The sequence below is a fragment of the Peromyscus leucopus genome, chromosome X (assembly GCF_004664715.2).
Source record: "Peromyscus leucopus breed LL Stock chromosome X, UCI_PerLeu_2.1, whole genome shotgun sequence".
Taxonomy (NCBI): Eukaryota; Metazoa; Chordata; class Mammalia; order Rodentia; family Cricetidae; genus Peromyscus; species Peromyscus leucopus.
The window spans coordinates 133,202,227-133,230,168 of record NC_051083.1 but is presented as its reverse complement, the minus strand read 5'-3'; the positions used below and the strand labels follow the sequence as shown (position 1 = coordinate 133,230,168).

At 40.9% G+C, this 27,942-nt stretch overlaps 1 protein-coding gene across 5 annotated transcripts in view; it reads right to left on the bottom strand.

Moving 5' to 3' along the window:
• The window catches only part of Mtm1 (myotubularin 1), a 138,404-nt gene extending 120,743 nt beyond the window's left edge, over nt 1–17,661 (bottom strand). For all 5 annotated transcript variants that reach the window (XM_028856586.2, XM_037199281.1, XM_028856589.2 and 2 more), the window contains exon 1: nt 17,570–17,661. The gene's annotated coding sequence lies outside the window, so the exon portion shown is untranslated. The remainder of the gene's footprint in view (nt 1–17,569) is intronic.
• Between the last annotated feature and the right edge of the window lie 10,281 nt (nt 17,662–27,942).

The window sequence follows — 27,942 nt, the reverse complement described above, 5'->3', positions numbered from 1 at the left end:
GTTGGACTTCGGCCATTTAAAGGTACTTCCTGGGATGGATTTGTATGTTTCCAATTGCTATGCATAGCTTTATCATCTTGTACATATGCAATATATTGGCAAATACTATGTTAGTTTTAATGTGATTCTGAACTTTTATGGAAACAGAGTCCACAATCTTAATCTTCTGCTATTTGTTTTTCTCACACAGGTTGATGTGAGCATCAGAGACACAAATACATGACCCAGTGCTCTGATCATTTCTGATGCTGAATAGTAATAACAGGAGTTCTCTCCACAGACCTTTGATTAGTTTCTATGTTTCAATACTACAAATAGTGCTGTTCTAAGCATTCTTGGAATGTCTCCCATACCTGGTACATATGTGTAAGAACCACAATGGCATCCTGTAGCCAGGCTTTCCTATACTCTTTCTGGTCTAACAGCAAATTAGTTTAAAAAAATCAAATAATATTGAGAAAATAGGTAACAGATAATAATGTAGGCAAACCCACAAGTTTAATCATAAGCTCAAGCTTGTCAACACTAGTCCAAGCATTTGGACAACTGATTCCTTTTCTAGGGCTGCTATAACAAAGAACCACAAAATGGATGGCTTAGAATAACAGCTAGGAACTCTCTCCCAGTTCTGAGGGTGACAGCTAAGACATGAATGTAACACGAATCTTAAAAGGTCTTATTAATAAAAAAAAAAAAACAGAGCTAGATATTGGGGTGAAACCTGAAAGATCAGAAAAACAGAAAAAGCCAGCCACATTCTTACCTCTACGAAATCCTCAGCCTCAAGATCGTGAGTTCCTGTTTCCTCACGTCTTATATACCTTTCTGTGTTCTGCCATATAACTTCCTGGGATTAAAGGTGTGTGTCACCTTTAAAGACATGAGATCTCAAGTGCTGGGATTAAAGATGTGTGCCACCACACCTGGATCTGTTCCCAGTGTGGCCTTGAACTGTCACAAGGATCTCTGTCTCCCAAATGATAGGATTAAGGGTGTGTGCCACCACTGTCTGGCCTCTATGTCTAATCTAGTGGCTGGCTCTGTTCTCTGATCCCTAGATAAGTTTTATTGGGGTGTGCTGTGGATATTGTTCTATATAAATAAAACACTGATGGCCAATGACCAGGCAGGAGGTAGGTGGGACAAGGAGAGAGGAGAATTCTGGGAGGCGGAAGGCTGAAGGAGAGACACTGCAGCCACCGCCAGGAGAAGAGCATGTAGAGACGCCGGTAAGCCACCAGCCACGTGGCAAGGTATAGATTTATAAAAATGGGTTAATTTAAGATAAAAGAACAGTTAGCAAGAAGCCTGCCACAGCCATACAGTTTATAAGTGATATAAGCATCTGAGTGATTATTTTATAAGTGGATTGTGGGACTGCGGGGCTTGGGGAACCTGGAGAGAAGCCCTCCAGCTACAAATGGCGCCCAACGGCACGAGTTTCCACCTTAAACCTGAGAATATTTAATAACCAATTCTAAACAGAGCCAAAACCAGGTTCCTGCTTCTTGTCTCATACCGGCAGCTAGATGCGGCAAAACACAAGTTTAGACACTGGCGGTTCCTGGCGGGTGCGTTTGACCGGCAGTATGGCGGAAATGAGGCATCTGCCAGCGGCAAATTAAGCTGTGTGGTAGATTTAGTCTTTACTAGTATTTAAAAAAAAAAAAAAAAAAAAAGAGGTTTCTGGGCTACACGCTGCTTTGATAAAAGCTTAGACCCACTATTTCTGAGACTTGATGACTCCCAGAGCTGGCAGAAAACGTACCACTGCCATGTTGGGAAGCTGAAGTGGGCGGAGCCAGCAGCCACAGCTCCGTTTCAGGCTTACAATGGTACAGTTTAAAGCAATAGGCTCAAGGCTCAAGGTAATATAAAACATAAGCCACATAAAGATGGCTACCACACAGAGAATCTGGATTATGTTCTCTTTGATATTCATAATTAAAGAAAAACATTTGATTACAAAAGCTGTTGAGTTATGCCAAAATGTATATTTTAAAGATACCTTGACTTCAAAATTTGGATATAAGGATATATTACTTTGGAAAAGAGGTTCTGCTTTTGTTTCCACAGAAAGCCAGAGGCTGTGGACTTGTTCCAGATTAAGATACATCAGGTTTCACCAGCCAAGACCCCTGAAAGGTCTCCGATGACACCATGGCCCAGATGATCCAACATCCAGAGCGGTTTCAAGGCAACTGGTTCAAACAATACAGCCTCACGGACTACCCCATAGGTCTAAAATTTTCTTTGCATCCCCATAAGATACAGCGCCCCCCTCCAGCAGGAAGTAGTAAGACATGCTACGCCCAAATTCCCAAATATACCAAGCTGGCTTTAGAGGTGGAATTGGCTCACTCCCCTCTAAACCCAGACATATTGCTTTAAAAAAAAAATGGTAAAGAGATTCTTGTGTCCCAAATCAGAAGAGCCCTCTGGTGTGGGACAGAGAGAAACCAATATTTTTATTTAAAACAGGTTGATTATAAATGTGATCTCTTTCTAAAAAAGAAAAGGGGATATAATATAGATATATAGGAGGATATGGAGATGATAAGATAAAAGGGTAGATTAATGAACCTACTTTTAAAGAACAACTTGTTTAAAATGTTTTACATTGGTATAGATTTTAGTTTATGTTTAAAATGTTTTACATTGATATAAATTTTAGTTCATTGATACAAGCTTGGGGTTGGTTTTGCTATACTGTATATATATATATATATTTCTATTCTTGTTTGAGGTATTGTGTTTGTATAACTCATTTAAAATTGTAATGGATAATTTAAAATAGATTAATAATCAGTCATCTATGATAATCATATCTGTAGCCATGTTAGTTAAGTCTTCTAGGTATACATAGATATATTTCAGATAGATAGGTAATCTTCAAACACTTCATAGACCTAGAGAATATGGCATTTAAATAACTTAGAATTCTGTTGACATGAGACACAATTGCTCCTGGCTGCACCAATTGATCCCGAGAGAATGTTGGGCTTCTAAGACATTTCCATTTGGAAGTTTGTCTTTTGGCACAAAATGGCCTACTGGGCAAAGAACTGCCCTTGCCTTGATGGCTGACAGTACAAATGCAATGCTCTCCTTTCTGGACAAGCGGGACACAAGGAAAGCGACCACTGTACTCTGCCAAGACAGGGTAAGATGGTCTCTTAAAATTCCTGCTTCTAAAAGTGGTCTGTCAGATACTCTAGGCCTGTAGCCAATTTGAATGCACCAACAATGCTGAGAAACATTAGGTGACTGTCCAGGCTGCCAGCTGTCTTGGTCTACTCTTGCAAGATTCCCGAAAGTTGCTTGCATCCACCTACCATTTCTCAGGTACCATTATGTTCCTTCTCAGGTCTTTGATGTGGTTGAAAACTAGATAGTTGTAATTTCCTCAGTTATGATAAAAGATAAGTTAGATATAAAACCTTAAATTCACAAATATAAGATAGATAGGACATCTTCTTTAATATTGTAACTATAATTCTTGCTTGGTAATTGTTTTGTTATATGTAATTTTACCATGTTAAAGTTAAAACCTTCCTTTTTAAAAAAAAGAAAAAAGGGGAAGTGCTGTGGATATTGTTCTATATAAATAAAACACTGATGGCCAATGACCAGGCAGGAGGTAGGTGGGACAAGGAGAGAGGAGAATTCTGGGAGGCGGAAGGCTGAAGGAGAGACACTGCAGCCACCGCCAGGAGAAGAGCATGTAGAGACGCCGGTAAGCCACCAGCCACGTGGCAAGGTATAGATTTATAAAAATGGGTTAATTTAAGATAAAAGAACAGTTAGCAAGAAGCCTGCCACGGCCATACAGTTTATAAGTGATATAAGCGTCTGAGTGATTATTTTATAAGTGGATTGTGGGACTGCGGGGCTTGGGGAACCTGGAGAGAAGCCCTCCAGCTACAGGGGTGCACAATACATCACCACATATTAACCCTCTGAAACATCTAGCTAGCAGTCAGTGGTGACTACAATCCTTGCCATTCATTGGCTTGTGGAAGCATCATTTCAATTATAGTCTTCTACCTGTGTATCTCTGCTTTGTTATAGTGTTCTTCTGTATTGGCACCCTTTTTGCTAGATACTAGTACTTCCCTTCTAACATATCTTCATCTTTAACTACATCTTTAATGGCACTATTTACATGTAAAGTCACATTCTGAAGTACTAGGGGTTAAGACTTCTTTGGGGAGAGCATATGGAAATGAACAGTTTACAAAATGTTCATGTCAGCATATTGTTATATTCGTAAAAGTTTTCTCCCAACTATAATCATTCAGTAAAGAGTTATTAAATTAACTAGTACTGAAATATTGATATGGATACTTAGGATAATGAAGTGGTATTGGGGTGATTATTTCTGAGACCTTCTTTATTCAGCATATGTAATTACTTAATCTTGTTTTCAAAGAGTTGAAAAGAGCCAACAAATATATACCAGGCAGCTACTAGGCACCACAATGGGAGTTTCAAACTTGTGAGGCTGGAGAGATAGCTATCTGGTGTGTGTGTGTGTGTGTGTGTGTGTGTGTGTGTGTGTGTGTGTTATTACTCTCTGTTCAGGATCTGAGTTTGATTCTGGGCACACACATTGTGACTCACAACTATCTGTAACTCGAGTTTCAGGGTATCTGATGCCCTCTTCTGGCCTCTGTAGGTACCAGGCACATTATTGCCACTCAGACAGACAGGCAAGCAAGCAAAACATCCATAAAAATAAAATATCCTTAAAACGACAACAACAAAAATCTTGAGATAGGTCTTCAAGAAGTTAATTAGGAGACAGTGGGAAAATACAAATTGGATGGCGGCAAAGATAATGAGTAGGTATATGAGAAAATGAAAATCATTTGGAAAAAGAAACAATAACAAAGGTGATACAGTATGAGTGAAGCAAAAGCAATCCATCTACTTGTGGTCAATGATCATAGTTTCTATTTACTGACTGCCACCCTATCAGCCATTGTTCTAAGCATATTATAAGTCATTTAATTTCGACCAACAACCTCATTTAGCAAGTAATACTAGTAACTTCATGTGACAATTGACAAATATAAAGAACAACTTGTCCACAAAACATTGTATAGGTCAAATTGAGGAGCCTAGCCCTCTTAGTCACTAACCATTTTTCAGCAGATGATCAAATGAAAAGGATATAATGCTCTCTCCTTGAATAGGTAATAACACAGTATTAGAAGGGGATTCTATCCACATAAAGAATTTAAAAATCTGTCAGAAAGAAGCTTAGCCTTCATGTTAAAGGGGAATAAACAAATGGAGATTCCCTCTACCAAATCTATGTCCTTTGAAATTGCCTTTAGAGAGGCTGGAGTAGAAGGATAGTTGTGATTTCCAGGCCAGCCTTACCTACCCCGGCCAGCTAGGGCTATATGGTGTCACCCTGGCTCAAAACAAAATTGCCTTCAAAGATTAAAGCTACACAAGATGATATATTATAAAACTTAGCTGTATCTCAAATTTTAAGCCAGAAACAATGCTCCTACAACACCAGTGCCCACACTACTTAATACATATGCCTCACAGTGATTATGGTCTAGAGCCAAATGCTGAATTCTCAGTAAAATACAGACACCACTGACGATATTTTTTAAAATATCTAGTCTCTGAAGTTAATTCTAAAGAATAGTGCAGAATGAGCAGAAAAAGTGTGAAGTGGTGCTTTCTGGCCCTCCTGTATAGGAGCACAGGAAATGCAGCTTGGCATCTCTTAATTGCTCTAAATACTAGGCTTGATCCATCTTAAACAATCCTGATATATAAGAGCAAGCTGACCTTGGAGGCTAGCAAAAAGCAGAAGTAGGAATGGTCAATTGCCCAATAGGCAGCTTGCCACACTAAAAGAGTATTCAAAGGAATCCCCAAAGACTGGCTAAATTAAGATCTTCAAAAATGTATAAAGATAAAGACTTGGTGACCCAGAGAGTATGGACAACAGTCATTTCCGACTTGGGCAGTTACCTATCATTCCAGGCATAAATGCAGGCCACCATTAATTCCTGTCACAGAACAAATTGAAAGGGCTGAATATTTCTAGACCTTGACATCGTTGGAAGAGAAGTTCTCATGGATGTGAAAGAAATAACCCAAGTAAAGGCAATAAATAAAAAAAGGGAAGATAATGAAGAGGAACCAAAACCACTGTTAACAGAATGGAAATGACAGAATGAAGAAATTTCAGTTCAAAAACAAAGATATCTATTGAATCTGACAACTTCCATGCCTTTTGAACAAGCAATAAGGGCTGCTTGTCAGATGGATGAAAAGAATTCCCAGGTTCCAGATGCAAATTCTGATATTAACAATAAAAGTTGGGGTGTGATGATTGGTGAATGGGCACGTGTTGTAGAATATTATTTTAAGTTGTATTACTTTTGTTTATGTTGCATTTGTTTAACTCTGTGAAGCTGTGTTACTGTGCCTGTGTAAAATATCTGATGGTCTAATAAAGAACTGACCAATAGCAAGGCAGGAGAAAGGCTAAGCAGGGCTGGCAGGCAGAGAAATCTGGGAGGAGAGATCTGGCAGCCAGAGGAGGAGGAGAACTCTAGGGCCAGTTACCCAGCTACACAGCAAGCCACAGAATAAGAGTAAGATTTACAGAAGTAAGAGAATGGGAAAAGCCCAGAGGCAAAAGATAGACGGGATAATTTAAAGTTAAGTAAAGCTGGCTAGAAACTAAGGCAAGCTAAGGCTGGGCATTCATAATTAAGAATAAGCCTCCATGTATGATTTATTTGGGAGCTTAGTGGCAGGCATCCCCAAAAAGACCAAAAACAAACAACAACAGGCATGGGTGTTGTAATATAGTCAGTTAGGCTATCCCTTTTATCTTCTTGAAGACTGTATCTAAAACATGGCATCTATAAACGTAATTCATCAACAAATCATGATTTTTAAAAAGTGTCCAGCAAAGAAGGAATGCTGTCTCTGGAAACCTACAGCTGATACCAAAAGAGTGAAAAATGGAAAGCTTTGCAACAATTCAAATAAGGCAAGAACACATGCAGTGGGAATTTTTAGAAACTCTAACAAGTTCAATAAGACAAGAAAAATGGTAGGTATAACATAAAAGGAAGAAATAAAACTCTATTTGTAAGCTAGGCATAATGGAGTATACCTTTAATCCTAGAACTCAGGAGTCAGAGGCAGGTAGATCTCTGTGAGTTCAAGGGTGGCCTGATCTACAAAGTGAGTTTGAGGCCAGCCAGGGATACCTGTCTCAAAAATAAAAACAAAAAAAAAAAAAACCACACAAAAAAATTGAAACCTGTATTTATAGAAAACCTAACAATGTCTTGCAACAGTACAGTTTCCACAAAGCAAAAGAAAACATGAACCCACACAAAGTTGTGATGATTGATTGTAGTTCAGGCTCAAACTTAACAACCCAAATGGTTATCAATTAGTGAACTATGGAATACTACTCAATAATAAAAGGTAGGAGTTACTGACATTCACAACATAAAGATGAGTAAAAAAAGCAGAGCAAAGCAGTCAATCACCAAGACCAGATTAACCCAGCAAATATAAAAGAGCTACTAGCATTCACCCCACATTCTATAGTTATGAAGCTAGGAATTAGTATTAAAAACTGTTGGCAATCATTTTCAGACTTTAAAAATATACTTTTAGAAACCTCCCAGATGAGCAAATGAATTACAATGAAAAAGATAATATGCCAGAATGTTATACTAATGAAACTACATTTTGAAACACCCAACCAATGGATAAATACAAAGAGAGAAAATAAAGAAAGGAGAGATATCTGGACTAGATTTCAAGTGGAAAAAGTAAAGCCTGAATAGTGTGTGAAATAAACAGAGGGCTATCTATATCTGTTTGTGATTGCTCAAGCTTTCAAAAGAAAAGAACTAAGAAGACTGACTATCTGTGGTGGAAGTCCAGAGAAAGGGATAGAAGCAAGAGTTTTCTGAATGTATCTTCTATGAATATGATCTTAAAATAATTTAAAGTTTCAACCACTCAAATACTACTAAAAAAAACTTGAAAAATAACAAATTAAGTATATTCATATCAGACTGGTCCACAACTAATGAACTTGGTAAAATTAACCAAGAAAAAGGGAAAGGTTAGTGTGGTAGCATACACCTGTCATCTTAGCACTTGAAATGTGGAGGCAGCCTCTGCTACACAGTGAGTTTGAGACCTACCTGACCTAATGAGATGATGACATGGGGGGGGGCAGATGGGTAAACACTCAGATGGCTCTACCTCGAGTTCTATTAACATTCAAGAAAATGATTAAGTTCCAACCTTACACAGACTTCCAGGAAAGAGAGAAAGGGAACATCCCAATTCAATTTATAAGGCTATCATTGTTAATCACAGTATTAAACTAGATGAAAACTGAGGCCAAAACTCAGTGAAAAATATAGACACTAAAATACTACCAATCAAATGCAGCAATAGGCAAGAGCATGTGCACATTGGGTCTGTCCTAACAGCACGAATCAGCTAATACTGCAATTTGACTAGAAAATATCTTAAAATAGCCCACTACATCAACAAATTAAAGAAGGCATGTGAGTGTACGTGTCATTACCCTAAGCACAAAGGGAGTTGGTTAAAATTCAACTTCTGTTTATAACTCCCAAAATGTGTGTTAGCAGTAAATTTGCACAAAATTGAAGGTAAACTCAATCCTTGATGATGAAATAATGAAAACAACACAACTTCTCAAACATGGATCCTGGGCTCTGGCCCAGTCCTGCTGAATCAGAAGCTCCAGGCACAAAGACAGGGAACTTCTGCTGCTGCAAAAACCCCTCAGGTGATTTTGGTGCCGCTGGCTAATCAAAGTATAACATACACAGTAGCAGCCTGGGCATCGCCCAAGAGTTGGCTGCAAATGAGAAGACTGTACTATACTCTCTTGATGCATGCAACACCCACTGAGGCAGAACCTGTGCTGGCCCTTGAAGTCCCAGTGACTCTTGACAGTGTTGTTGGAGAAGTGATCCTAAAGCAGGTGCTCTCTCAGTGGAACTGCATAATCCTGCAACCACAAGACGACTTTTCAAAATTGCCCAAGCTGGTCTCACCCCAGATTAATTAAACCTGGAGGTCTGTGGGTGTGGTGTGGTGATATTGTGTTCCCCAAAATATTGTGCACCCTAATAAACTTATCTGGGGTCAGAGAACATAACAGTCACTAGATATAGAGGCTACAAAATGGTGGCACACATACCTTTAATCCTAGCATTCCTAAGGCAGAGATCCATCAGGATCTCTGTGAGTTCAAAGCCATACTGGAAACAGCCAGGTGTGGTAACAAGAGCCTTTAATCGCAGGAAGTGATGGTAGGAAGCAGAAAGGTATTTAAGGTGTGAGGACCAGGAACTAGAGCCTGGTTAAGCTTTTAGGCTTTTGAGCAGCAGTTCAGCTGAGATTGATTTGGATGAGAACTCAGAGGCTTCCAGTTTGAGGAAACAGGATGAGCTGAGAAACTGGCAAGGTGACGTGGCTGTGGCTTGTTCTGCTTCTCTGATCTTCCAGCATTCACCCCAATACCTGGCTCGAGGTTTGTTTTTATTAATAAGAACTTTTAAGATTCCTGCTACAGTGGGGCTCAGGCAGTGGGTATTTAAAATGCCCCAGGTAGCTCTAATGAGCATCCAGCCCAGTAAACCACCAGTCTGCAGTATTCCTAAGGTGAGGAAATTTCTATTTTGGGACTTAGCACCCTCTCTGAAGAGCCAGGGAAAATATACTTACACACACACACACACACACACACACACACACACACACACACACATTCCACAACAGCTCACTTTATTCTCCCCCGCCCGATCTCTTCCTTCCTTCCTTGATTTCTTTCTTGGAGACAGGATCTCACTATAAGGGGAAGGCTAGCCTAAACTCCTGCCTCAACCCCCTGAGCACTGAGATTACAGGTATGCACTACCACACCCATGTCCAGCACTGCCTTCTTAACACTGATACAAAGAGGCCCCATAGCCGGGTGAGCTCCACAGTTGTAAATCCTGAAGTCACAATCCCCTGGTTCAGATCCCAATGCTGCCACCTAAAAGCTGTAGACCTAACCTGAAAGAAACTTGGCACTTATATTAATTATTTCACCCTCAAGGGAGACATTATGTAAAAGCAATGGGCTAAAGGCTTGGCAAAGATTAAGGCTAACATTAACATAAGTTATTATTGGGCAGCTGGTTGGACACTAAAAGCCAACCTGATGAAATCATCAGCAAATCAAAGCCAAAAGGTATCTTTCAACACCCTACTGTCCCACACTGTAGCAACTGGCACAAGCAACTCTACAACATGCACCATGTAGCTAGTTGAAATGGAGGAAAATACACAAGTGATTTCCAAGTCTAGTACAAAGAAAGGGCAATGCTTTGTTAATTATTAAGGTAATTATATGTAAAAATGATGCTATTTTACATATACTCACTACACAAAATATGTTAAAATTTATTTTGCCTGTTTACTTTTTCAATATAGCACACTTAATTGGTTAGTGTTTCAAAGACTTGGGAAGCCAGGGTATGACCAGGTATTCTATCAAGTATCTCAGACTTCATTTACATAATATGCTGATGGGAATGTCTTTCTGTATGCTGTGAATGTGTTGCTCTGATTGATTGATAAATAAAACTCTGGCCAGTAGCCAGGCAGGAAGTACAGTATAGGTGGGATAAGCAGAGAGGAGAATTCTGGGAAGTGGAAGGCTGAGTAGAGAGATGCTCCCAGCCGCTGCCATGAGAAGTAAGATGTAAAGTACCAGTAAGCCACAAGCCACGTGGCAACTTACTGATTAATAGAAATGGGTTAAGATATAAGAACTAGATAGCAAGAAGCCTACATGGCCATACAGTTTTCATTAATATAAGCCTCTGTGTGCTTACTTGGGTCCAAACGGCTGCAGGACTGGTTGGTGAGAGAGATTTATCCTGACCACGGGCCAGGTGGGACACAGGAAAACTTCAACTATAATAGGTACTCAGGGGACACCTGAAAATGCAGATTCTGCAGGGGTTCTTACTGCATCTGTTACAAGATCTCAGGAGCAGCTGCTGAAAGTTGAGGGCATCCAGGCAATCTTTGTCAACAAAGGGAAATTGTTTGATGACACAGAAATGATTGGAATCTCTGGGAGGAATTATGGTGATATACTATGTTCCCCAAAATATTGTGCACCCTAATAAACTTATCTGGGGTCAGAGAACAGAACAGCCACAATATTAAACATAGAGGTTAGGCAGTGGTAGCAAATGTCTTTAATCCTAGCATTTCAGAGGCAGAAATCCATCCAGATCTCTGTGAGTTCAAGGCCACACTGGAAACAGGCAGGCATGGTGACTCACGCCTTAATCCCAGGAAGTGATGGCAGAAAGAAGAAAGGTATATAAGGCACGAGGACCAAGAACTAGAGCCTGGTTAAGCTTTTAGGCTTTTGAGCAGCACAGTTCAGCTGAGATTCATTCTGGATGAGGACTGAGAGGCTTCCAGTCTGAATAAACAGGATCAGCTGAGGAACTGGCAAGGTGAGATGGCTGTGGCTTGTTCTGCTTCTCTGATCTTCCAGCATTCACCCCAATACCTGGCTCTGGGTTTATTTTTATTAATAAGACCTTCTAAGATTTGTGCTACATCTGACACCCAACATTCGTAGTACAAATTCATGAAAAAGCCGCTTGCCTGTGGCCTTGTGGGTCCCAGCTCAGACTGAACTACACATTGCTGTTTGTGGTGGCACATGCTGGTTGGATTTACTGAAGGAGGCAGAAGCAGGAGGATCCTAAGTTTGAGGCCGGCCTAGAAGGCTTGCTACGGAGAAGCTTTGGTTGGGAAGGAGCCACGAATGGTGGCAGTGGGACCATGGAGACAGCAGCTGCTGCTCTGAGTTGCTGGCTCCTTATCATCGAGTTAGTGACTGCGGTGATGCTGCTACCTGAGACAAAGGGTTTACTGTTGCTTGTTCAGAGAAGAATTGCCAGGACCATCGTGTTACAAGAAAGCATCAGCAAAGGTCAGTTTGGAAAAGTTTGGCAAGACAAATGGTGAGGAGAAATTGCTGTGAAGATTTTCTCTTCTAGGGAAGAACATTCATGGTTATGAGAGACAGACATTTACCAGACTGTGCTTGCTCCAAACCACGGAGGAAGCACACACACACAAAAAAAATCTTCAGGGAACCATGACTATGCCTAACAGCAACTTTGAAATCTTCAAAAGGATGATGGGATGATTCCACATGGACTATGATAAAGCCATTAAGCTGATTAACACCATGGAAAGATTGACTTTGGACTACAAACTGTTCAGGTCAATTTCAAGATGGCTATCTGAACTGATTCAGATTCATAGACAACTCAAGCAAGGACTTGAGATAAGCCCTACATTTTCCCATTATGCAGATACTGAACAAATGATACAACTAACTCTCTCAGGACTTGACAATTAACCCAAAAATGTTCTTTTCAGGATTCCCCTAAAGATGTCTTCACCCCCAGAAAGCTGGAAGTAATATTAAGAAAACAATGCCCACATTCCCAAGAGGTGGGATGGGAGGTTTTTGATTGTTTAATGAGTTAGGGATATTGTCATTGTTTATGATGGTTGGTTACAAGTTGTTAGTTGTTAATGTCCTGCAGGGTTAGACTCAGTCTCCACTCTATACCGCCTAAGCAATCTCAGGGCCATAAAGAAATGTAAAGGTCAACAAAGGGAATTTAAAGCACCACCATCCAATGCTAGGAATGTCCCCATAACTCACCTCTGTCCCAGTCACTCCCACAAAGAGGAAGGGATGACGGACCAGTGTATTCCATTACAAGGCTCAGAAAACAAAGTGCTTCTGTCTCACCAAAATTTCAAGGATGTAACATCAAAATCTAACCAATTATCACATGCTAAAGAAAGGGCACCACTGTATGCTATGGAAGTATGTACAATGGGATAAGAGCTGAACATCTTTCAAGCAAGTTAATTTTATTTTCATTTTTAATTATTACCCTTCAACTTCCCTTAGCCCTTTCCTATCCCAAACAATTTGCAAACAAAGCAAAAATGAGCCTAAACTCATGACAGAGTCCAAATTTCAAGAAGCTGGGAAGAAAAGGATGGCAAAGCATGCATGAAATCTCTCCCAATGCTTAATTCAGACTTTTCTGATTGATCCACTATCAGAACCCAAGCAGAAGGGTTAGGCACAGGTTCCACTTCTTAACCTGGTTAAGGAACATGATCTGTGAGCATACAGTAGGCTGATTAAAATCAACATGCTCAAACAAATCTAAGTTGCCACTCCTCTGAGTAAAGTCAACAATATTTACAAAATACCTACTATGAGCTCTGGGCCAGGTTAAGTTTCATAGACTTTGTATAAACCATCTAGGACCTCAGCACTCCTTCTTACATAAAAAACAAAAACAACAACAAAGAAATTGAAACATGCAGGAGTTACCTGTCAAGTCCAGCCAAGAAACCACAATACTAAAAATACTGTAAGTATAAAAATATAGCAAAGTTCCTCGTGGAGTCATCTTGAGATACTGAGAAACCAAGCCAAGTGCCATGCAAAGGGAACTCCAACCCTATCAATCACAAATAGGGCCTGTCATTTACACATAGGGTGGGTGACAATGATCTAGGGAACAATCCCATCTTTGAATCTTTTCACAAGATCATAGTGACTTTTCATCTTCACATGGAATCATGGGCCTCCACTCTAGTCCTACTGAACAGCTGAGGCCTGGTCTTGACTGGGAAAAGGAAAGCCTTCTATGCCTATACACTTAAATTAGAGGTGAGTAAAACTCCATGACACAGGAGTCACTTTGGTACTGCTATTTAACTATTGGCTACACAGTGCTACTGTTTTAGGAATGAATGGAGTGGAAACTCAAAAGGGATACTAATGTTCCAGGTCTATTCGAGCATCAGAATAAAATACTGCATGCATCAAGGCTGACAAAAGAGGGAGCTGAGGCAAAGGCTACATCCACAGCTCTAAGTCAGGAGACAACCAAGAACAGGAAGGCAGACAGCCCTCTTAACACCAGTTATCCAAATATCAATGGCTAATGTAATACTTTAGTGCAATCATAATAATGCTGTATGGTTTACAAAAGGTTCTAATGCACGTTTGAGTCCCATTAGGTCTTTGGAAGTTTAGCAGGGCAGGTTTTATTACCTCCATCTTCCAAACAGAAGAGCCACCAGCAACAAGGTTAAAATAACTTATCCAGAGTCACACAGCTACAAGAAACTGGGACCTCAATTTGTGTCTAGAATCCAAATGCAAGTTCCTCTCCACTACCTCACATGGACCATAAGGCTCATTTAACATTCCTTGGTCCTCTGGAAGAAATAGCAAGAAAGCACTGTATACAATGCCAATTCTCTACAGAGATGCTTCCATATTCTTAAAAGGAATGAGACTGCTGTGGTATTCTGTGTGGAAAAGGTACTGACAGCTCTGCCAATGAAAGACCATCTCCTAACTACAAAGCATAGGAACTGGAAGGCCCTTCCTGTTGTTACTGTTTGTGGTAACAAGCAGAATATAACTCCAAGTTAACCTTCACTTCACATGGGAAAGGGAATTTAGTACCTCAAGACTTGCAGACACAGCTACCACTGCCATCTGCAATTAAAGGCTCACACCAATAATAGAAAGCAAAGCTTTGTCTAGAAAATTCAACTTACTGGATTTCCAAGGTTTATTAGAACATTGTTATTCTCATTTTTAACAAAAAGAAGTGTCCAAAGCTAGGTGTGATGGCCCATATATGTAATTCAAAAGAGGCTGAAGCAGGAAGATTGTCCTGAGTTTAAGGCCAGACTGGGCTATACTGTGAGGGCCTTTTTCAAAACAACAAAACAGAACATAACAGAAAGGGGTTCCAAGCAAGTCGACAACAGTTAACTTTCCTTGAATGCTTACTATATGCAAGACTCCTGTGAAGCACTAAATGTAGAGGAATCACTGAGCCCTCTCACCAATCCTTTGAGAAACTATTATTGTTTTCATTTCTTAGATACAGAGACAGAGTTAAGAAACTTGCTCACATTCACTATGGCTTCTAGACTTCTCAATCCTGAGTCCATACTCTCTAGGCAAATGACAGTCCTTGCCCCTCTGATATCTGCCAAAAAGGAATAAATGAACTAAAAACTAAGAAATAAGGAAATTAGAACTTCTAAGAGGTCATAAACAGAATGAAAAAATAAGGAATAATGAATGACACCATTATGCTATTGTAAAGTTGGATAATCTTTAGAAATAACTAGAAACTCTAGCCTTTGTAATCATCTGGCCACTGGTTAAAAATGTCACCTAGGGAGCCTTTAATAGTCTCTGCTTTTCTCTTTATTTTTGACCCTCTATAAATCTAGAACCATGTGTTTGCAATGGTTTCTAAAGCAACTACACTTTATTAATCATCTTCTCATTTTGAAACAGTATTACAGTATTTTTTATAACATTAGTTTTCAGGAATCACATTGTTTTGAAAACACTGAACATACTGAATATTAAAAGTGGTGGTACTGAATAGATGACTTTTACAGTGACTTTTTGTTAATATCATGTTATTAAGGAGTGCTCTTGTTCCTCAGGTCTTCAGTGCTTATTTATTCTGGAACTATTTCAAAGTAAACTAGCATCTCTACAAACCAGGCAACACACAGAAATGATCATTTCAGTTAATAGGTTCACAGTACAAGCCTGCACACAAGAATAGAAACCCTTGTAAAAGTCCAGCAGACAGTGGCAAGAAATTACTATGTAATCCTGACTTCACTAGAGACTTCTGTACTTAACAGTGATCTAACTAGGGAGACAGAAATTTACTTGAAAAACATCACTCTAAGTGTTTTAAATTACTATTTCAAAAGGGTAAATACAATGAAAAATGAAGCTGTGATAAACTTCTCTAAGAGGCACTCAGGGAGAAATGATCACTCCATAGAATGAATTTCTTGGATTCAGATATATTTCATCTTCAATATGTTTGTTTTACTGAAGTAACAACTATTAAAAACTAGAAATTCAAAGTGATGACAAAGGCACTCTCAATTGTGCCAGCTTGTTTTACTGCCATTGTACGCTTTCCAAGTTTATTTTTTTAAAACTTACCTCTGCTAATAAACATATCACTGCTTTTTTTCTTTGTCTGACACCCCTTTTCAACTCCATAAGACCTTAACTGTGTTTCCCTGTTGTCGTCCTTAGGTGCTTAGGCCAGACACTGCAGGTACACCATAGGTAAAGTTGAGAAATATAAGAACTTTAAGGAGACCAATCATTTAATGAGAGTACTAGAATCTATAATCCCACATAATTGTTAGCTACTTTTGAACACTTCACAAGCCTGCTATGGACAGGGCCACCAGTTTGAATCTCTTCCAATGCATGGGATCTCCTAAAAGCTAGATCTGATCCTGTAAAATGCCGAAAGTCCTTTGAAGTCAAATATGATAAATACACAGATCCTTCCAAGTATATGTGATGGATGAAAAGTAGGCTAGTAAACTGGTTTTAAAGAAAATTAAAAAGGGGTTGACCTGTTGTAAAACTTCAGTCTCAGTACTCTAAAGTGGATACTTCACAATGAACAGAACTGATAGGAGGAACCCAGACTAGACAGACACCAAGAAACCCCCCCAGAGACTTGGCTTGTCACATCAGTTTTGCCATCAGGTTGCCTAAAGCCCATGTCACATTAACCTCTTCTGGGCCTCAGTTCCCTCATTCAGGAAACAACTGAATGTCAGTTCTAAAATGCTCCGATTCCACTCTTTCAAAGATCTGGATCAGAAACCAGCTACAACCCATTTGTTTCATACCTCAAACGCGTCCATCAAGCCTGTAATACATTTTTCGCAGGAGATTCACTTAGGCAAATACTAAAATTAGTTTTCACTTCTTGAGCTCAAAAGACAGTTAATGGAGGCAACCAAGCCAAGAGCCCTTGCTAGTGACTGTTCACACTTCCGACTGCATATCGGGAACTAACCGTTCCTTCTTAGATATTCTCTCACTGTTGCAAAAACAGATAACCCCGTGTATGACACAAAAAACACTGGCCTAAAGCGATAAAGAAGGGTTTGTAGCCAGTGCCAGGATGCCACCACTTGGCAGTTCCAAGGGGAATGAGGCCGGTGTCCGCCCGGTACTCAGGGCCGGTCGCTAGGAAGGCAGGGCGGTTGTCCTGCAGGCTCGCCGCCCTGAGACAGGGAAGCAAAGTACAGGCAATAGTTTCGACGAACCTCAGCCCTCCTTGATTCCGTCCCAACCTTCACCAGCCGCTACCTGAGGACCTCGGGCAAGGAGAACTTGAAAGCCAGAGGAAGGCCCTACCTCGCTGAAATAGTCCAGGCACTCCAGAGTACCCCACCCCCACCCCCGTGGGGGCAGCCAGGCCCCTAGCGACTCGCCTGAGCAGGTAGTCCCTACTTCCTACTACAGACTCTCCCATCCTGGGTACCCGCAACGCCTGGCCCCTTGCCAGGCCAGCTGAGAACGCGCACCCACCTCAGGCTCAAGGAGCCACCGGAGTTACCAGGCTGCTAGGCTCTGAAGCCCCTCTCCGCCCCCTCCACGCTCGCCCCGCCCCCGAGCCCTGAAGTGTGTGGGGCGGGGGGAGACAGGCTGGTGTTGCCTTTCCTCCTCCCAGCTCTCATTGGCTGGGCCTGGACATGTGATATAGGGATGGGAGGAAGGTGCTGCGTGACCTTAGTAGCCTCTTCTAGCTTTTCACGGGTGAGGCTGCTGGGAAACCCTGTTTGACGGGTCCGGAGCGTAGAGGCATCTGGGAATTGTAGTTGGTAATTGGTGCTGGGAATGGGCAGGGCCAAGACACCAGGGTCCACCCCTATAGGAAAATTGGAGTTAGTGCCAGGCAGAAGACACTGGGAAGCTTAGTCCCAGTACTTTAATACTGGCTCTCACTACGTCTGTCAAAAAAAAAAAAAAAAAGTGGGAGGGATCTAGAGGGAAAATTGTTCTAGATTAAATTGTAGCATATGTCACAAAGTTGAATTATTATTGAGTGCATGAAGTAGAAACTTATCACTGATTCTGGAACAATAGCTGCAACTCATAAACCCACAGTATAGCTGGGGGTGTATCCCATGCTGTGCCAGCACCTTCCCAAGAACACTACTGAATCAGTAAAAGGAAACAGGTCAAAATTACTTCTGCTTTCTGAGGTTTTGGTCAGATGACCACTGAAACAGTAAACAGAATGTAAAAGCAGGGAGGGGTGCAAATTTAAGAAGACAGTTCAGTGCTTAATCAAATAAACACACTTAATCTGGCTCATAGAAGAATGTGCATAATGTCTCGGTTTTGTGTTGCATATTAATTTTACATGGGAACTTTAGGTAAACAGGGATTACTTCACCATGATCTTTTTTTCTTCTATTGATTGGTTCTCATTCATCTAAAAGCAATTCTTTAGCCTAATATCACTCAAATATGCACACATATTTTCAAATATCATATAGTACCCCACCCCATCTTTAGCTTCCCTTTCTATAGTTTCAGTTATTCACTGTTGAATTGTAGTCCAAAAGTATTAAATGGAAAATTCCAGAAATAAACAACTTATAAGTTTGAAATTTCACACTATTTTGAGGTGATGAATATTTCACTACCCAGCTCCATCCCAGCTGAGGTGTGAGTCGTCCCATTTTCAGGACATTCGTACTGTCTACATACTTCCTACGTATTAGTCACTAGGTTACTGTGTGGGAGCCCGTTTTCAGGTTCTTCGTGGCTTTACCGAGCATGTCCACATAGAGGATAATTAGGACCATGGGCCTGAGTGCAGGTGTCTGAGATGGTCTGCACTTGGCTGTGCTGAGGGAGGAGGTCTTTTGCTCCACCCCTTGGCATCTCTATAAAAAACCCTGGGGCAGAGACAGTCAGGGCCCGTTGGAATAGGTTCCAGGCCCTCTCGAGGATATCCTTTATTTTCTATCTGTTTATCTCCTCAATATAAATCTTTCTATCTAATATTTCCTGCTGCTCACACTCAAGAAAACTCTGAGGAGCTGTGGGTTTGGTGGGTAAACTCCCCACATTACTGTCTTATTCTTCAGATTGATTGTAGTGGTACTTCACAACATGTGTTCAAGTAACCCTTCTTCCATTTAGTAATGGCCTCAAAGCCCAAGAATATTATAATTTTATTCTATTTTATTGCTACCTGTTATTAACTTCTTCCTGTTCTTAGTTTATTAATTCTTTTTAATTGGTCTATATTAATATGTACTTGATACCATTTATGGTTTCAAGCTTCTACTGTGGGATCCTGGAAGCTATATTCCTCAAGCATTAAAGGGGAGTGTGTGTGTGTGTGTGTGTGTGTGTGTGTGTGTGTGTGTGTGTGTGCATGGTATGACAGAGAGAGAAAGAGGGAGAGAGAGAAAGAGACTTCTGAGATAATAAGACCTATGTGAATCCAAATCTTAGGAAAAGCAAGAATTTCAAGAAGCCAGGTTGGTGGTGGGGGCCACAGACAGAAGTACACTGGGTATAGGATGTGCAGCTCTAAAAGGTTTTTGGAGTCTGCTTCTTTCTCTGCCCTCCAAGTTGACAGGGATCTTTCTATTCTCTGGATATTCCAGGTTTTTTTTTCCTTCTATCCCTTTCCACTTTTTCCTTTCTTCAGGACTAGTCAAACTCCTGGACAGAGAGCAGAATAACATTTGTTTCTGGGCCAGGCAGACTTAGAAGCTTCTCCCAGAGTCCTTTTCATTGTACTGATGTCATCATTTGCTGAATGTCTGCTCTGCCAGCTCCCCTCCCCAGATTGTGAAGTTCTTTGAATTACATTCACATTTGTGCTGTATTTCAATTTAATTTGCATGCTGGAGAGGCTCCCTGGTGGCTATGGAATAAGTGGATTCTCAATGTCTGTCCATCTTGGGGACAGAAGGGGATAGGAAAATTAGGATGGGAGGAGGAAAAGCAGAAGCTTGCATGGGGGCTTGTATACATTACGCATGCTTTAAGTGTCCAAGAAAGAGGCTAAAGCCTTTTGCTCCAGCTGGAAGTCAGAGGTTACAGGTGGTCCTCATCCTAAGGAGGTCTTCACTGTCTGTCTGTGTCTGACCCCATCCCAGCCTCATCTGTGGAAGGATGTAGACCAACCAAAAGGGGGCAGTAGAGAAGACTTTCCTCTAGGCTAGAAAATAGACACAATGGCCCCTGCCATGCCTGCCTCACAGTGTGATGGAGAGCCTAGGAACACACAGATTTGACAAAAATTTGAAAGTTATAAGTGTTGTGTGTAACAGAGGAGTTGCCACTATCCCCTAGTGAAGCAAATGTATAATTCATCAAGTCCTACATTCGTTCAGGATAGGGTGTGTGTGTGTGTGTGTGTGTGTTGTGTGTGTGTGTCCGTCTGTGTGCTTCAACCATTCTTCAATTTTCCCTGCACTTTGCACACGGATATACACATATTTTCCCCCAGGTATGAGGTTTATGGGGAGATGGCTGGCCTGTCACTTTGGGGCATGTGGGCAATAGATGTGACATGATGCTAGCTCTCCAAAAACCTTTTAGAGCTGCACATCCTATACCCAGTGTACTTTTGTCTGTGTCTCCCACCACCAACCTGGCTTCCTGAAATTACTGCTTTTGCTAAGATTTGGGCTGAGTGACTCCTGCCTTCTGAAAGTTACTATGTTCACTGAAGTCGGTGGAGTGGGGTAGGCAGAGCCAAGAGGGACTTAAGAGAGAGCTTGAGCTTCCATCTCCCATTTCTCATTTCCTGACCTCTGTGGGCCAGGATGGGAAAAGGTGGAGAAAAGAACAGTGCATGCTTGTGAAGGAAGGAAAAGGCTGAAGAAAGACTAATCAAGAAAATCCCCATGAAGCACAGGACCCTATCAGGATGCACTTGGAATCAGAAAATGATTTGGATCCAGGCAATTTTATAGGCAAGCTGCTGGCTACAGGAAAGCCATTTCCCCTCACAAAACACTGCTTCCTCTGATAAAACAGTCCTAGAACATGTTTGGGGATTGTTACATTCTTGCATATCCAGGTTAAATAAAAAATATATCAAGGAGGCAGTATTTTAAGCCACCAGGATGGCCATGAAAGAGAGATGAGAGAGCAAGAGCTAGGCATCAAGGTGCCAGGGTTCAAATCCTAGTTCTTCTGTGCAAATACTGCTCTATAAACCTCCATTTATTAAAATCTATCAAATGAGGATATTGCTCAGCTGAGGTTACAGTCATGTGTCAACATACCAAGCATTCAGATTAGATCATTGGCTACGTAGGAAGTGTGAAGCCAGACTTAGCTATGTGAGACTTTGTCTCTCTCTCTCTCTCTCTCTCTCTCTCTCTCTCTCTCTCTATATATATATATATATATATATATATATATATATATCATTATTACACTAACTAAAAAATTAATAAAAACATAAATGTTCAAATTCCCATTGCTAGTAAATGGCTAAATCAATGATGATATATGAACATAGTGGAATATTACTTAACAATAGAGAGGAAGAAAGTTACATTGTGTAATATGAATAAATCACAAAAATACTATGTTAAGTGAAATAAACTCTGTACAAATTAGTAGATACTATGCTATTCCATTTATATTATAGTTTTATGGTACTCAGGATCAAATTCAGAGTCTCAGCATGCTAGACAAGTGCTCAGTCACTGAGCTATACTCCCAACCCCTTACTACAGCTTGGAAAAGATAAAACTATAGTGATTGAAGTCAGATTTGTACTTACTGGGGTCACCAGCCAACCAGAGGAATGGGAGAAAATTGTCTCCAAAGGTAGCAAAAGGGAAAAGTTTAGGGAATGATAGAAATGTACTGTGTCTTGATTGTGATGGTAATTATAAAATTGTGTACAGTTGCCCAAACTCCAACTTGGCATGATGTGTTTTTATTTTTATTTTTTAATTATGGAAGCTTTGTGGATAAAGTATGGAATAGGCTAAGGTGAACTTGTTTGTGAACAGTGGTGCCCTATTTACCAAGTTTTCTCAGATAAAACGTATCTGGAATTCCTCAGTTAGCAATTGGCCGGGCGGTGGTGGCACACGCCTTTAATCCCAGTACTCGGGAGGCAGAGCCAGGCGGATCTCTGTGAGTTCAAGGCCAGCCTGGGCTACCAAGTGAGTTCCAGGAAAAGGAGCAAAGCTACACAGAGAAACCCTGTCTCGAAAAACCAAAAAAAAAAAAAAAAAAAAAAAAAAAAAAAAAAAAAAAAAAAAGAAAGAAAAAGAAAAAGAAAAGAAAAGAAAAAAGAAAATTGAGTTTAACATGGTACGGGGTGAGGGAGCCTGGAAGAGCAAAGGATAGGGAAGGACTGTCCTACATGTCCTTAACAAGGATATGCTGTATCATAAGCACAATGAAGAGATGCAGGTATATCTCACATGTGAGTGCTGCTTCTGCTTGATGCTGTTTCTTTCATTCTTCTTGCTTTTCTCACAGAAGTCAAAGTTGAGATGGGGTCTCCTAGAGGGGGGTCTGACTGGTCAGTAAACTCTATTTTCCCAGGTGCTAAATGGGGGTTTAAAATAAGTAATGGGGTGTGAAAATATCATACAGAGACAAATCTAGGTTATTTGTTCTTACAGATCCTTGGACACATGGTTATGACATCACACTGTTTCCCAGGAAACATCACTAGGTAGGGTGTTCAGAGTGCAGGGTGGGAGGTGCAATGGGCAACATGACTCTGAGGTCCAATCCAGAAAGCAGCATGGTAAAAAAAAAAAATGCCCTGAAGTTCAGCTGTAAACCAAGGGCAAAGTCACAAGATTCTCCTACTCTCTGTACCTCCATTCCTAAGAGGTGTTTTGTTTTTCTTTTTGTCATCAGTGCTGTTGATCAAATACAATAGTAAAAACAACAGACAGCCGACAAAATGAATCACTAGGTGCTTACCACCAAGCTTGGCAGCCTGAGTTCAATCCCTAGGACCAACAAAGTAGAAAGAGAAGATCAATTCTGGAAAGTTGTTGTCTGACCTCCACACGAGTGCTATGGCATATGCATATGAAAGCATGCACACGCACACATAAATAGTTATAATAAATTTTAAATTAAAAAACATAAAAAGCAAGTGTCAATGAGGATGAGAAGACATTAGAACTCTCCTGTCCCACTGATGAGAATGCAAAGGGCCACTGCTGCTATGAAAGCACTGTACAGGTTAGTTACACAACAATGTGAGTGTGCTTAAGACTAGTAAATACTACACTTAAAATGGTTACAATGACCTGTTTTTATACTATGGATATTTTACCAGAATTAGAACAACAGGAGCAAGCCTTCCCAAGTAGGTGGAGCAGGCAGAACAAATATCAACCTCAATGACAGTGTTCTCTGTGCTTTGTCTCTAATGTGAAACTACTTTTCAAGTCTAGGACAGAGGTTTCATGTCTTACTTCAGAAACAAAGCCTTGAGGCTGGGGGTGTAGCTAGGTTGGTAGAGTGCTTGCCTAGCATTCACTAAGCCTAGATTTGATCCCCAGTACCTTATAAATTAGGCACGATGGTACATACTTATAATCCAAGAACTTGGAAGGTGAAGATATAAAGATCATAAATTCAAAATCATTCTTGGGTACATATCAAGTTTGAGATCTATTTGAGGTATACGAGACGTTGCTTCAAAAACCAAACAGGACTAGCAAGATGGCAGAGCCAATAAAAGTGCTAGCTGTAAAGCTTGACCACCAGAGTTTGATCCCCAGAACTCATATGGTAGAAGGAGGGAAATGGTCCCTGACTTCTATTCCTGTCATGCTCCTCCCTCCCTCCCAATGAAAAGTATAGAACAAGGTTAAAAAGAAAGCAGGCTTTATGGAAGGAACCGGGAACTAAGAGCAACTGGAAGCATGAGAGATTCAAGATCACATATTGTGATCATACACACCTGGAATCCCAGAACTTGGCAGGTTGAGACAGGAAGATGGCACATTTGAAGCCAGTCTAGGCTGGCTTCATATCAAGATCTTGTCTCACAAAAGAAAGCAAAACAAAGAGTCCATCCTTTCGAAAAGGAATGCTTCCCCACTGCTTCCTACCAGAAGTTCATGAGAACTGTGCAGCCAAAGATCCTTCCCTTCCCTGGGCCAGGTCTCCCCTCAAGTGAACAAGCCCTTCATGCAGCAGAACAACAAGATGAGATAGGACTGCTTTAGAAACCACTCTCCAGCTGAGGAGAGCCCATTAAGAGAGTACTCCAGACAGAGTGTGATGGAGATGTTCCTTTCCCACCTATACTCTCAGGGAATCTCTTCAAATAGACCATTGATGAATGGAGAACATATGCACCCCCAACAAAGAAGCCTGTCAACCCTACAAGTCTCCAAGTGAGACACTCCAAGAGTAGCTATTTGTGAACAACATAGAATCTTGGCTCCTTCCCAACTCCTTCCCCAGTTTCTGTTTGCCCTTAGGGAGCAACATATAAAGCCTCCAGCAGCAGCATTACCAATGACAGCTGTAGACCTCCCATTGCTAAGAGTGCCAGCAGAGACTGAGACATCTCAGGAATATACATGGAAAACTACTGGGGCCAAGCCCCCCAAGTCTCCACCCCTTTCCTTACCCCTCCCCCAATGCAGATCTTGAAGAAGCCCTGTCTTTCAACTGCCTTATTGTGACACTGTTTCTAAATTGGGGAATAGTGGCACACACCTGTGATTCCAGCCTTTAGGAGCTTGACATAGGAGGGTTGTTGTGAGATTGAGACCACCATGCACTATTATTAGCAAGTATCAGGCTAGAAAGTTCTACAAAATAAGACCCTTTTTTTTCTTTTTTGGTTTCTTTGAGACAGGGTTTCTTTGCTAGACCTTATCTCAATAATGATGAAGATGATGATGATGATGATGATGACCTACTAATTGAGTACTATGAAATTTACCCATGTTAATTATACAGTTTAATAGTATATTCACAGACCCATATAAACATCTATTTCCAGAATATTTCATTACCCTCTAACACAACCCCAGATCTACAATTCATTTCTCCCTTTTCACCCCCTGAAAGCACCTCTCTGTGGTTTTGACTATTCTCACATATGTGGAATTTTGTGTCTTCTTTATTTTAGTTAACATATTTTCTAGATTCATCTGTATTGTAACATGGATCAATGCTTCATTCCTTTTTCTGATTGACTAGCATTCCATCATATGTATATACTTACTACGTTTTTCTTATGCACTCATTTGTCTGTAGAAATTTGGATTGTTTGCACCATTTTATATTTCCATCAGCAATCTGTTGTTTCTGTGTGTTTGTCAACTCTTGTTATTGTTCAGATTTTTTTTTAAACTTAATTTTTTTTAAGATTTATTTATTTATTATGTATACAGTGTTCTGTCTGCACATACGCCTGCAGGCCAGAAGAGGGAACCAGATCTCATCACAGATGGTTGTGAGCCACCATGTGGTTGCTGGGAATTGAACTCAGGACCTCTGGAAGAGCTACCAATGCTCTTAACCTCTGAGCCATCTCTCCAGCCCTATTGTTCAGATTTTTAAATTATCTTTGAGATAGCATCTCATGTGTCTTAATGTAGACATAAACTTGCTATATGACTAAGAATGACCTTAAACTCCTGATGCTTCTGCCTCTGCCTCTGAAGTGCTGGGAACACAGCTGTGCTTCAATACACCTAGCCCTGATCTATGTGTGTGTGTGTATATGGGTTTGTCTCTGTGTGGGTATGTTTATGTATATGCAGATGCACATGGAGGGGGATAGGTGTACATACATGTGTGTACACAGGCCTGTGGAACTTAGAGGACTACCTTAGGTTTCATTCCTCAGAGGCATCCACATTGTTTATTTTCTTTAAATATTTCATTGACAGTTTTATACAACATGTTTTCATATGTCCCAGATCCAACCCTGCTCCCTGCCCACCCAACTTTGTGTCTTTTCAAGACCAGTTTGTGCTACTCAAAAATTCTTGGATGTGTGGTCTTCCACTGGAGAGTGGCCAACCTACCAGGTGTTACACTTTTAGAGGAAACTGTTCCTCTCTCTCTCCCAGCAGCTAGCAATTGCTAGTAGCTCCATATCTAGAGGTGGGATTGTGTGCCCAACTCCCCTCTTCATGCTGGAATTGGGTCTGGCTTGAGCTTGCACAGGTTTTGTGGCAACCATTGTGAGTTCATATGTACAGCTGCTTTGCTGTGTCCAGAAGATAATGTTTTCTTATAGTTATCCACTGCCTCTGGCTCTTACACTCTTTCCAAGCCTTCTTCCTCAATGATCCTTGAGCTTGGGGACAGGGGTGTGGGAGGATATATGTGGTATACAGGTTCCATTTAGGGCTGAGCATTCTGCATTCCTGTTTTTTGAGACAGGCTGGCTGGCAAGTGAGTCCCTGGGATCCACCTATCTCTCTGCCTTCTCAGAACTGGAATTAGAAGTATCTATTACCACACCTGGCAGTTTTGTTTGTTTGTTTGTTTGTTTTAATATGGGTTCTATACATTGAATTCTGTTCCTTTTAAAAATTCTGAAGAAGTTTTAAGAAGTACCTCTAGCACTTTACCAATTGAGCCATATCCGCACCTCCTTACTTTTTTTTTTATTATAGCAACTGGAATAGGTGAGAAATTGTGTTTTTGACTTGCATGTCCCAGAAGCTAATGAAGCTGAGCAAGTTTTTATTTGCTTATACCTATTTATATTGTATATTTGGAGAAAATCCTAGAAAAATAATTGCCCATTTTATTAATCTGGTTAGTTTTTCTTTCAATTATTAAATTGTAAGAATTATTTATATATCCAAGTCCATTATTAGATATATTATTTGTAAAATCTCCAACTCCATTCTGTGGTTGTATGTTCACTTTCTGGATGGTTTCTTTTTTTGTATTTATTTTACAATACTATTCAGTTCTACATAATAGCCACAGATTCCCTTCTTCTCTCCCTTCCTGCCTCCCTCCCCTTCCCCCCAGCCCACCCCCCATTCCTACCTCCTCCAGATCAAGGTCTCCCCTGAGGACTGGGATCGACCTGATAGACTCAGTCCAGGCAGGTCCAGTCCCCTCCTCCCAGATTGAGCCAAGCATCCCTGCATAAGTCCCAGGTTTCAAACATCTAATTCATGCAACGAGCCCAGGACCTGGTACCACTGCCTAGATGCCTCCCAAACAGATCAAGCCAATCGACTGTCTCACCTATTCAGAGGGCCTGATCCAGTTGGGGGCCCCTCAGCCTTTGGTTCATAGTTTATGTGTTTCTATTCATTTGGTTATTTGTTCCTGTGCTTTATCCAACCTTGGTTTCAACAATTCTCGCTCATATAAACCCTCCTCTTTCTCACTAATTAGACTCTCAGCGCTCCACCCGGGGCCTAACCGTGGATGTCTGCATCCAGATTCCTCAGTCCTTGAATGGGGTTTATGGCACAACTATTAGGGTGTTTGGCCATCCCATCACCAGAGTATGTCAGTCCCAGCTGTCTCTCGACCATTGCCAGCAGTCTTTTGTGGGGGGTATCTTTGTGGATTTCTGTGGGTCTCTTTAGCTCTTTGTTTCTTCCTTTTCTCATGTGGTCTTCATTTACCATGGTCTCCTATTCCTTGTTCTCCCTCTCTTTTCTTGATCCAGCTAGGATCTCCCTCTCTCTTTACCTCGACCCTCGCCCTTCATTGCTCCCACTCATGTCCAGGCTGTACATGTAGATCTCTTCCATTTCTCCGTGTCTTTCTTGGGGTCCCGTTTTCCAGGTAGCCTCAGAATCCTGTACAATAAAACAACCTCTGGAGGCATCACAATCCCTGACTTCAAGCTCTACTATAGAGCTACAGTAATAAAAACAGCTTGGTATTGGCATAAAAACCGACATGTGGACCAATGGAATCGAATTGAA